Source organism: Calidris pugnax, unplaced genomic scaffold (genome assembly GCF_001431845.1).
Source record: "Calidris pugnax isolate Ruff unplaced genomic scaffold, ASM143184v1 scaffold335, whole genome shotgun sequence".
NCBI lineage: Eukaryota > Metazoa > Chordata > Aves > Charadriiformes > Scolopacidae > Calidris > Calidris pugnax.
Genome location: NW_015091148.1, coordinates 435695 through 446910, shown reverse-complemented (window position 1 = coordinate 446910; position 11216 = coordinate 435695).

Genomic DNA, 11216 nt, shown 5'->3' with positions numbered 1-11216 from the left:
GGAAGAAAAAAAAAAAACCCCCCCCCCCTAAACCCCCCAGCCCTCACCCCCCCCCCCCCCCGCTATAATGAGATGCAAGGGAGAGCCTTCAACTCCTTTGGGAAAATTTAGAATCATAGAATTTTCCTCATTGGAGTCGAAATCAAGTTGTACTCGAATGTATTTGGTTTATAGCCCCCAATTATTCACTTTGTGGGTGTTGCTCACACCGCAGAAGTTGCCCATGAAGTAGTTAAATCCCTGCCCCTGCTGAGATATTACACAAGGAACCGAGGTTTAATTTCTTTCCCCGTTAATAGATGGACATAAAATAGAATCGGGGGTGGGGGGAGCCTCATATTTATCCAAATGAAGTTCCGCAAATTGCAAACTTCATCGCAAATGAAGCGGCGGGTAATGACTGTAGGAAGCAGACTTCAAAAATGCACCATGACACCAGGGTTCAGCAAAGTGCTGCAGAAGGGTTCGCAGGCATTTCTGCAATTAGAGCCTATCTCCATTTATAAAATGCAGCCCCTTATCATCTTTGATAACTCAGTCCACGGCCGATCCCTTTGTCTCCGAAGCAGGAAAAGCCCTGATGGGAACTACTTACTGCTGTCATCTACAACTACACAGTGAACGTTCTCCATCTCCAGTAATTAGCTCTTTAGTTTGTTAATACTTTTTTCCTCTTCCCCACAAATTCCTCCTAATTTAAATTTCATGAGTCTCCCAGCCCAGCTAACCTGTGCCTCTGCACATTTAGAAACTGGCTTCCCAGAACAGCCCGCTCCACCCTCCCACCAAAGTCAATCAGCAGCCCCCACCCCTGGCCATTAATTGCACTCATTAGAGCTGGTGGGGACCGGTGGATCTGGGCTCCCCAGCATCAGGAGCAGATGAGTCAGGAAAGAAAAGCCAACCCAGGAGCAGACGGGTTTGCTGCAGGAGTACAACCAGCCCAGCATCTCCCCATCCTGACACCTCTCCATCCCGGGGTGGTGGCTCCCACCAGCTCTGCCTCCTCCAGCTTGAAGGGGTGAAGTGAGGAGACTTCCACCATCTTCTTTTAAATGCTGTTTGATATCGCAGTAATTCTTAACTCTGTTACTTTTGCCCTATATTGTAAAAAATAACTCTGATCAACCTCAAATAAACCTAAATCCATCTCTCTGGAGGACACCGGGATCTCTTCTCCCTTTGTAATCTCCCAGTCAATCAGATGTCGTTTTTCTCCCATTTCCTATTTCCCATATCCCCCAAAAAAACAGCAGTGGCCTCAGATTCAAATGAGACTCTTGTGGCCAGCTCTCACCTCCAAAACGTGCTAATGCATTACACCAGGATTTCGGAAAGGACAAATCTCACAGGAAGGTACAATTTAACTCAAGGACCATAGAATTGTCTAGGCTGGAAGGGACGTTTAAGATCAACTAGTCCAAGGATGGCACAACTGGATCCTTCTCCCCACCACGACAGCTTCAAGGCATCAATTTTCCTCAACTCGGGGTCAGGCAGGTTGTTTTTTTTCCCCAAGCGTAAACGTTTTTAGCAGGTTCCAGCCAGATGCCCAAGATTTCCATCAAGAAGGAAGTTCCTTCGTTAAAAGCTTCTGTACAAATTCACCAGCAACAAAAGGTCCCTGTCACAAGAGCCCGACTTGACATGAGAACTTCTTTACCTCATGGAGCTGCCAAGCTTTGAGGTTTTCACCAGAATTTGGCAATATTTGGAGGAGTTCTCAGAGCGGCGGCTCTTGGAGCCACTTGGTTACTCAAGAACAGCTTTCAGAAAAACAAACAATTGGCTTCATCACCAAAAAAAGAAAAAAAGAAAACCCAAGAAAAGGGGATTTCTAAAGGCTTAGATGTCACAATTCTAATAGAGAACCCTCCATTTGTGTTAGATTTCACAATTTCTACAACAAGCTGGCTTTATGGTCCATCTCAGGTTTTATTTTACCAAGATTTTACGTCAATGATATCAAAGTTCCTGCAGCTGGGGGGAGCATATGCGTCACTTGGAGGGCACTGGAACCTCAAAGCATTTACATTTCTGTTGCTCCTGGGTTTTGCCTCCCCCCACAAGGCTCCAGCACGAACCCCCATGTCTCCAGGGACATTGAGGCTCCCGTCACACCCCTCACTGGGATAAGCCTGGCCTTTTTCTTCCCAAACCAAACCACTGAGATCCAGCCCCGTGGAGGGAATCCTGACCTAAGTGCTTTCGCAACACAAATAAAACACATTTTACGGTTTCATGGCCAAACTACCAAATGGCTAAGAGAGAGCCCTTGTGAGGGCTGCCGTGTATGCGCAATGCCGCGTCTTTACAGAGATGATTAGACTTTAATGAGGTCTAGTGAGTCGGCCAAGCCTTTATGCCTGTAATCCCCCATTTCAACAGCCATCGGTAGCTCCTGGATGCATTAATGCTGCCGCTTCTCCCGCTCTTCTGGGTGTGTAAAAGCAACTTGGAATGTGATTTTGTTTTTAGGAAATGCTTTAGTGCCAGGCCAACGGGTGCCCAGGGTCCCTCCCCTCCAGCCCCTCGCATCCCCTGGGGGTTTCAGACCTAAATTCTGCGCCTTTCCAGTCCTCTTGAAGTCTATTTGCCGCCGCCCTGTGTCTTCTCTCCTTCGCTAAGGGAAGAGTGGCTCCTCTTCCCAGAGCTGGTTTCGCGGCGCCGACACAAGCTGTGCCAAGAACAGACATCTCCTTCTCCAAATAGTTTGAGAATCTTAATTCCTGGGCATAAATCCTGGTGGTGCTATCGGTTTGGGGTTTTGTTTTTTTTTCTTTTCTGATAAACTTAACCAAGTTATTCCAGGCCTTTGTCTAGTCTGTCTTATCTCCCTTATAAAGATTATATTAATTTGCCTTCTGGGGATGGAGCGAGGCTGCACGACCGTCAGGCACTCTGGAAATCCTCCGCTGAAAGGGGAGGCAAGCAGAAATGATTATTCATGAAATCCCCGGTGTTATGACTTGTTATTACACACAGTCGCCTAAAAAATGCAAGTGGGCTGAATGCATCACGTATTTGATCTAAGAATTATTACAGTTTTGCCAATTAGACCCAGAACCCAAATACAGCCGCTCCCCTCCTCCTCCTCCTCCCGCTCCCCTGCCAGAGCTTAGCACCAGCTGCCGTTTCATAAACACCAACATTCCCCCCTCTTCCTGCGCTTTCAACAAACTCCAAAAGCAGCAGGTCTCTGATTGTTTTCCCTCCAATTAATGGCAGAGCGCACCGCTCTCCCGGAAAGAAGCTCCAACCTCTCACGTCCCATCACGGCAACAACCGCTCTCGCCCCAGAGGGAGCCCTGCCCAGGGGGGGTGGGGGAGAAAAAACCACCACCCTCCTCATCCTCACCCACCTGAGAGCATCCTCCACCACTCCGGCCAGAGGGACGGGGCTCGGGGGTTGGACAAGCGGGTTGCTGTGCTGGGTGGTGCAGCGGTGGCAGGAGGGCACCCAGCCAAGCGCCGTGGGGACGGGGCAATCTGCTCCCTTGGGGGCTCGTACACGCTGTTCTGCAGCACGAGCCCTGAACCTCCTGGTGGGAAAGGAAGGATTTACTTTTGCCTGAGAGGTTTTCCAGACCTACCAGAGCACCCATCTGTTACCCACATGTCTTGTTTGCTAAAGGCTTGTGCCCAAAGAGGAGGAGGAGGAGGAGGAGGAGGGAGATGGGAGGCAGTAACCCCTTCTCCTCCAGTCCCCTAAGGTCACCACTCACGGCGTGGTTTGCTCTTTGCCACGTTGGAGTGTCTCTGTCACCATCCAGACAGTGGTGAGGGCTTCCTCTCCTCTCTTGTTAGGCTGCAAACAAAGAGACAAGAAGAACGAGTGAAAGAATAAAAAAAAAAAAAAAAAAAAAGAAATATTCCTATTTAAGTGCTGTACAGATAGTTCAGACTTACTTGGGTTGCACAGAATTATCCGAGAGCCTTGGGGTGGAGGGTGGTCTGGCTCGTGCGTGCACAGGAGCAGTGCTGAATTAGCATTTTTTTCCCCCCAAAGAGCCCTTCCCTGAGCCCCCAGGGACAGGCAGAGCTGGGCCAGTGGCTGTCACAGCCCCGGGGTTTGCACACACTGGAGGAGCCCTCCCGGGAGCGGGGCCGGGGATGAACCAGCACCGAAGGCTGCGGGGAAAATCTGGGCGAGATGGAGCCGAGCAGATCGTGGAGGAGAACAGCGTCTGCCTGGTGCTCGGGCACAGACGGTCCCAAACGCCTGAACAAAAGGGACGGGGGAGAGGGGAGGAAGAGATTTTAGGGGAACATTGGTCCAAATCTGCTCGGATGTGGATCATGGTGGAGCTGCCCGAGCCCCCTCTGCGTGTCCACCCCTTTCCTCTCCCTTCAGGATGCCGCTTCAGCCCTCACACAGCGTTGCGAACCACCACCTGCCTTCTGAAAAATAAAAGAAAACGAACCAAACAGAATAAACACACCAAAACCCACCCGGGCACAAAGCAAAGCTGAACAAAACCACCTCCAAAGCCAGCCCTCGCCCTCCTGCCAAGCCTTTCGGCGAGGCTCGGCGGCTCCCTTTCCAGCTGAACTGGCATCTGGCTGTTGGCGACGGTCTGTGCGGCTCCGCGGGTGTCTGCGGGAGACAGGCAAGTCCCCCCGGGGACCCGGTGGCCACCTCGGTTCACTGGCAGTGGCCACCGCTGTCAGCGCTCGCTAGATCGTTACGGCAGCATCCGCCGGAGCCCCGGCAGGTGAAATAGAGGGAGAGGGGGAAGTTATGGGGGATGGAAAACAGAAAAGAGAACGAGAATTCAGACCTAAAAAAAACCCCAAAAAAGAAAAGGAAAGGCTGTCAAGAGGCAGCAAGAGGAGGACAGGAACGGAGAACTTGTCCAGCTCTTTCAAATCCCACCAGACCCTCACTCCTCTGCAGAGAATTCCCATCTCAATCCGCTTCAAACCCCCCACACCTGCTTGCACTAAAAAATATGCTAAATAATTCAGCTTTCACTCGTGTGCTCTCGAGCCGCAGATTCCTCCCGGCTCCTGGAGCTTCGTGTGGTATTTTAGGGAGAAGGTAGGACTCGGAAGGGAGGTCGGCCCATATTCTGCCCCCGTCAACGCTCCGGGACGGCAGAGCTCTGGTTTCTGGTGCTGCTGGAGCCCGTGTCAGCGCGGTGGCTGCGACACAGGGGGACTAGAGCTGTGCCACGGAGAGGATAAAGGCAGGGAGAAGGGAGGGCTGGTGTGTTTTTCCACCTGCCAGGCTTTTCTGATCTGTGGCAGATGTCTCTCCGCTTTCAAACTGCATCAAGAAGCGTCTGCTTTCATCTAGCCTCCTCATTGGGAAATTTTCCCATAAGGGGAAAAAAAATAATAATAAAAAAAAATGATCTGCTGCGGTCTACTCAAAGCATGGCGCCATCAAGGACGCACGTCTCCATCTTTGGCACATGTCTCTAGGACTTTATCCTGCACCGGTGGCTCTCCTGCTCCCCCCGCTTCTCCCAATCCTTCTGGAAGGCCCACGGCCTCACACCTGCCCTGGTTCCCCCCAATGCACTGGGAGGACCATGGGGTGATCCCTGATGGTGCGTGGTCCTCCTGAGAACCCCCAAACACTCAATGGGGACATGAACTACCACCCGTGTTGCCTCCCAAACCCTACATCAAGGAAAATTCCCTTCTGAGCAGCAAAAAAAAATATCCAGTTTTCTTGCTCCAGAACAGATGGGGGCCAAAGGATGCCCAGGAGCAAGTTGTCACGGGTGGGATGCAGCTGGCTGGGTCACCATCATCACCCTCCACAGTCACATACCTCCTCTCCCTGTCACGTCTCCATCCAAACCACACGCCTTGGGAACCTGCCTTCAAGCAGCTTCACGAGACTGAAGCTACTGGAGGAAACGTAGAAAGACAATTATAAATTAAATGAGAATTTCAGCAGGTTCCTTGGCTGAAACCATCTCCTGGGAAGGGGCTTGCTCAGTGCTATGGACAAAGCACCCCAAACGAAAGGGGAATCTTTAGTTTTCCCGCACAGGGCCTTAAATGTTATGCCTTGTTCAGAAAACTACAATCCCAACAACAAACCCAGTGAAGATATGGCATCTATGGGAGATTCCTCAATGGACTCCAACGCTTGCGATGGTGAAATAACGAAGTGAGGACAGCCTGTGGTGGAGCAGCCCAGGAACCCACTGTGTCTGCAAATCAGTTCCAGGATATGCTGGGGCTTTATAAACCTTTTCAAACTGCAGCCCGAAGACATGGATTTTTAACTACTATCTTCTCTCTTCTTGCCTCCAACATTAGACCTCATCCTACTGAGCCGGTGATTAGATGCTGAGATACCCAATACAGAGTATTTGCTGCCGTCTACCTCTGAGTTGCCTTAAAAATGTTTGCACCGTGCTCAAATTGGCATTTTTCTCAGCTATCAGAGGAAGCAGAACTTATTGTACTTATTGTCATCCCACCAGCGAGCACTGCTGCCCTTGCAGCTCTTCTTCTGCTCTCCTCAGCCCAGAGGATGCTCTGGCACTCGGGGAGGGGAAGGCAGATTCACTTCCACCGTTGGTGGCCAGCTCTTGTGTTTGCAGCCTCTGTTACAGCAAACACGGTATCTTAATTAAGGGACTTGTTGGCTTGCTGAACCCAGACAGATGGGATCTTAATTCAATTAGTATACTTTAATTACCTATTATAGTAGGACTTTAAAAAAAATGGGCAGAAGTGAAAGGTTTTCTGAGCAGCTATCAATCCTATCAGATACTGATCGATGATAAGCAGTAACTGCTGTTCAGTGGTTTCTTCCTACCACTCCTCTTCCTCACCCCCAAAACCGGCTGAATTTTATCTCGATTTTGCCTGATCTCTCCTTGTGTATTGAAAATAAACAGAAGCGAGCTCTGAAGTGGCAACACACACAAGGAAATCAGTTGGAAAACACGATGCCTGTTGTGTTAACCCATGTCCTCCCAACATCTCAAGCTACAGCAAATACGCTGAAGAAGATCCACATTTTTTTTTTGCTTTTTGCATTATAACCTGCTGCCAGTTAATGCCAGTAAAGAGTTCTGAACCCAATTCAAAAATAATCTTGTTTTGGGACACAAGGACGTGCCAGATTATTTCTTCTGGTCTCTTTTAAAATTATTCTCCAAGAAAAGCCCTCCAGAAATAAATCACGGTTGGGCTCCCACACAAGGTGTCTCTCTCTATGGCTGATCCGAGACAACAGGGACAGACTCGTGGTTAATAGGTGCTGATGGAAGAAATCTCCCCACAGCTACTATTTTGTGAAAACGGCTCATTTTCAGGTCTGTTTCTATTACACAGCGTTGTTTGTGTCTAGGGATGGAACTGAATTTTGGAAAAACATCCCTCTTCATCTGGTCGGAAGAGGGTTGTTTAAACCCCAAAGCACCAAAAGAGCATAAGCAGGTCTCAGAAGACACAACTTCCCATTTACATTTTTATGAGCAAAAAGGTGAGCTCGGCGTTCTTGTGATTTTTTTTAATTTCTATTTTGGGAATGAAGCTTGGAAAACAGGTGGAAGCAGGGCTTAAAATTGCTTAAAACTCTTTGACCACAAGACGTGACATTACAGCATGCTTGCAACATCCAATAAACCTTTGAAAACAAGGTACTGGCCCAATTTTTTTCTTGGCAGCTCTCTAGCCGTGCAGCCACCGCCAAGAACAGCATGAGCAGAGGGAGTGGCGATGCGAGCATCCCCAAACCTCCTGGGTGAACAAATGGGGAATAAACTCAAAGACCCAGCCCAGGCACAGCTTTCTGCTGAGACTGCCAGCAGCAGGACCCACGAGTGTCGAAACCCACTGTGCTTTGAGACCCCTGTCTTTAACAGATCTCTGTCTATTAAAGAAAAGCATTTCTGGTATGATATTGAGAGCCAACGATAGGAAAGGTTTGAAGTTTTGGGCTGGTTTGTTGTTTTTGTTGGTGGTTTGTTGTGGTTTTTTTTTTTTTTTTTTAAGAACAACTAAAGAGCTCCAAAAGATAAAGTATTATTGTAGACATTATCTATACTTAAACACAGCCTACCTATTTTCCGATGCATCAAGCTCTCCTCCCACTGTTTCTAAAGCCTATTTTCTCCTCCTTACATTGCCATTTCACGGAAGCATTCACCCACATGCTTTTTGTACAGCACCAGACTGTAGCCAGAGGTTAAAAATATTAAGGGGAAGGTAATAACGCACATTTAAAATATCTAGTGCCTGTTCATCAGCAGGAAAAGTCTTCTCGCACCAGAACTCCAACAAGTTCCTCTCCAGGTGCTGCAGGCAAAGAGCGCGGCGCTGAGAGACACGAGGTGGGAGCAGGAGGGGAAAGACCAACAGAGCCACCAGCCAAAGCAGCCAAGGCTTTTAAATCCACAGCGTTTCACCTCTGTGCTGCTGAGCCACCGCTGCAAACATCTACCTCGACCTCTCCATCACCACGGGTCATCGCGGCAGAGCAGCGCTGCTCCACGGGCATCAGGTACAAAGGCATTTGGGTGATTTAATTTTGGAAGACCGCGCTGTCAAAGAATATATGGATAGGATTTAAAAAGCAAAACCACTCATCAATATAACAAAAAAAGCACTTGCGTCTTACAGCCCAGCTCCACGCCACGCTAAAGCACCCACAATAATTATAACCTCACGGAACTGCGCGTTTTAGAAGTCCCAGCAGCCCTGGAATTGGAAGGAGTTATTGCTGTGGTGCTAAAAAGAAGGAAAAGGCTTATTTAAACATTTACTGTATGTGAAATGCCTCTTCTTTTTCCCTTGCCTTTTGAGGCTTCAGCACCTCGATATAAATCTAGCTCATTAAAGAACACTTCGTAGTTCAGCTTTGTTTACAGGCCCCAGCTAAGTAATGCCTGCTACCTAATTCAGGTTTTACCATCTGGCACATCACATTAGAAATCAAATCTGCAAGGTGGTTTATTTTTGAGGATTCCTTTCTTCCTTTTTTTTTTTTTTTTTTTTTTTTTTAAATTCAGGAGAATCTGAGTTAGGAGTGGCATCACACTGGGCAGAGGAGAATAAAGAAAATGCATTTTAATTTCACATCCTCCAGAGAGAGAAATTGTTACACCCCATCAGAGTACCTCCTGCTCGTTTATGTCTGAACGCTCCACAACCGCAGGCAGTGGCTGCAGGGGATGGAGATACCCCCTGGTCCCAGCAGAGCCATGGCAGAGGGCACACACAGCACAGGAACCCACCTCCCAGCAGCCACGTGCGGAGAAGGAAACGGGCAGTGAAATACTCGGATCTCAGCTGCGCAGGGATAGAGGCAGTTGGACCGGATGGACCTTGTAGGTTCCTTCCAACTGAAAATATTCTATCCCATCCCATCCTATTCTAACCCATTCTGTTCCATCCCATCCTATTCTGTCTTATCCCACCCCATCCTATTCCATTCTGTTTCATCCCATCTTATCTTATCCCATCCCATTCTGTCTCATCCCGTCCCAAAACAGACTAATTTTGAGCCCGTCGTTGGGTGACCACACTGTTCCAGACCACCTCTATTCCAATTAAACACCCCAGGACAGTGAGGCACAGTAATTATCTTGCCCGAGTGCGCTGCCTCCTTGCTGTACAGCAGGCAGGAGAGAAGCCAACCTCCCCAGATCCACAGACACAGGCTACAGGAAGAGAAAAAACTCCCTGGCTGCCAACTCTCCCATCACTGGCCACAAAAAGCCCCGGCCAGTTGTCCTTGTGAGGGGGGGTGACACCCCTGACGAGCCCCCAACGCCCGCCGGAGCTGGCTGCGAGCTCTAACCTGGCCACGGGCTCCAAACCCGACATCCTGTTTAGCTATTTTTGTCGAGTGTTTTGTTGCTTGGCAAAAATTCAAGAATAAGCATTAATTTTGCCAACGCCACCTGCCTAGAGGAGTGGGAAAAAAAACAAAAAAAACAAAGTTAGTGGAAAAGAAAGGAACCGCGGACAAACTGCAATGCAGCAACAACCGGAATCAACAGCGGGCAGCTCGCCTCCCAGCGCAACACAAAAAAGCAACCAAAAACCTTGTGGTCCTACGGTAACACTGAAATAAGTAGGTGTGAGACAAGAAAAAAAGAGCCCTCCCAGCCACGAGAGGCAACAACCTTAAGAGTTCACACTCGTATGGCTTCGTTTTACCACATTTAAGATTAAAAAGCGGATAAAAAGCAGCAGCAGAGGTGGAGGAGAGGAGGTTTGTGGACATCCCTCCAGGATGCCACGCCATTAAACAGCGAGGACCAGCACACCCACCTCCCCCAGCGTGGGAGTCAGATCCTTTCGGACCAAGCGCTTTCTCCAGCGGGGTTGAGAGGACTCCAAGCCCTCGGGGATGACTCCACCAGGAGCCTTCCAGAAGCAGTGGGAAGGAGAGTTTGAAAATGGTCCATCCCTCCCACATGTGCAGCCTCTGGCTATTTGAAGGCTGCGAAGGCTTGGCCAGCAGCCGGGCAGGGCTCTCGTCCTCAACCAAACTGCAATGCAGCAACAACCGGAATCAACAGCGGGCAGCTCGCCTCCCAGCGCAACACAAAAAAGCAACCAAAAACCTTGTGGTCCTACGGTAACACTGAAATAAGTAGGTGTGAGACAAGAAAAAAAGAGCCCTCCCAGCCACGAGAGGCAACAACCTTAAGAGTTCACACTCGTATGGCTTCGTTTTACCACATTTAAGATTAAAAAGCGGATAAAAAGCAGCAGCAGAGGTGGAGGAGAGGAGGTTTGTGGACATCCCTCCAGGATGCCACGCCATTAAACAGCGAGGACCAGCACACCCACCTCCCCCAGCGTGGGAGTCAGATCCTTTCGGACCAAGCGCTTTCTCCAGCGGGGTTGAGAGGACTCCAAGCCCTCGGGGATGACTCCACCAGGAGCCTTCCAGAAGCAGTGGGAAGGAGAGTTTGAAAATGGTCCATCCCTCCCACATGTGCAGCCTCTGGCTATTTGAAGGCTGCGAAGGCTTGGCCAGCAGCCGGGCAGGAGAGGGCAGGGCTCTCGTCCTCGATGCTGCTCCCAACGGCAAAGACTCAACCATTTTCCCTTCCATCCCCCCGGGTCTCCCCCGGCAGAGCTCGACGTCACACTCCTGCATTCGGATGGAGAGACAAATACTCCAGCATAACACAGAACATCACTTCTCTTCCAGAGGACTCGGGGAAGGGTTCCAGTTCCCAGCCAGTTTATCATCCATCATCTCCATTAACTACTATTTTTTTTTT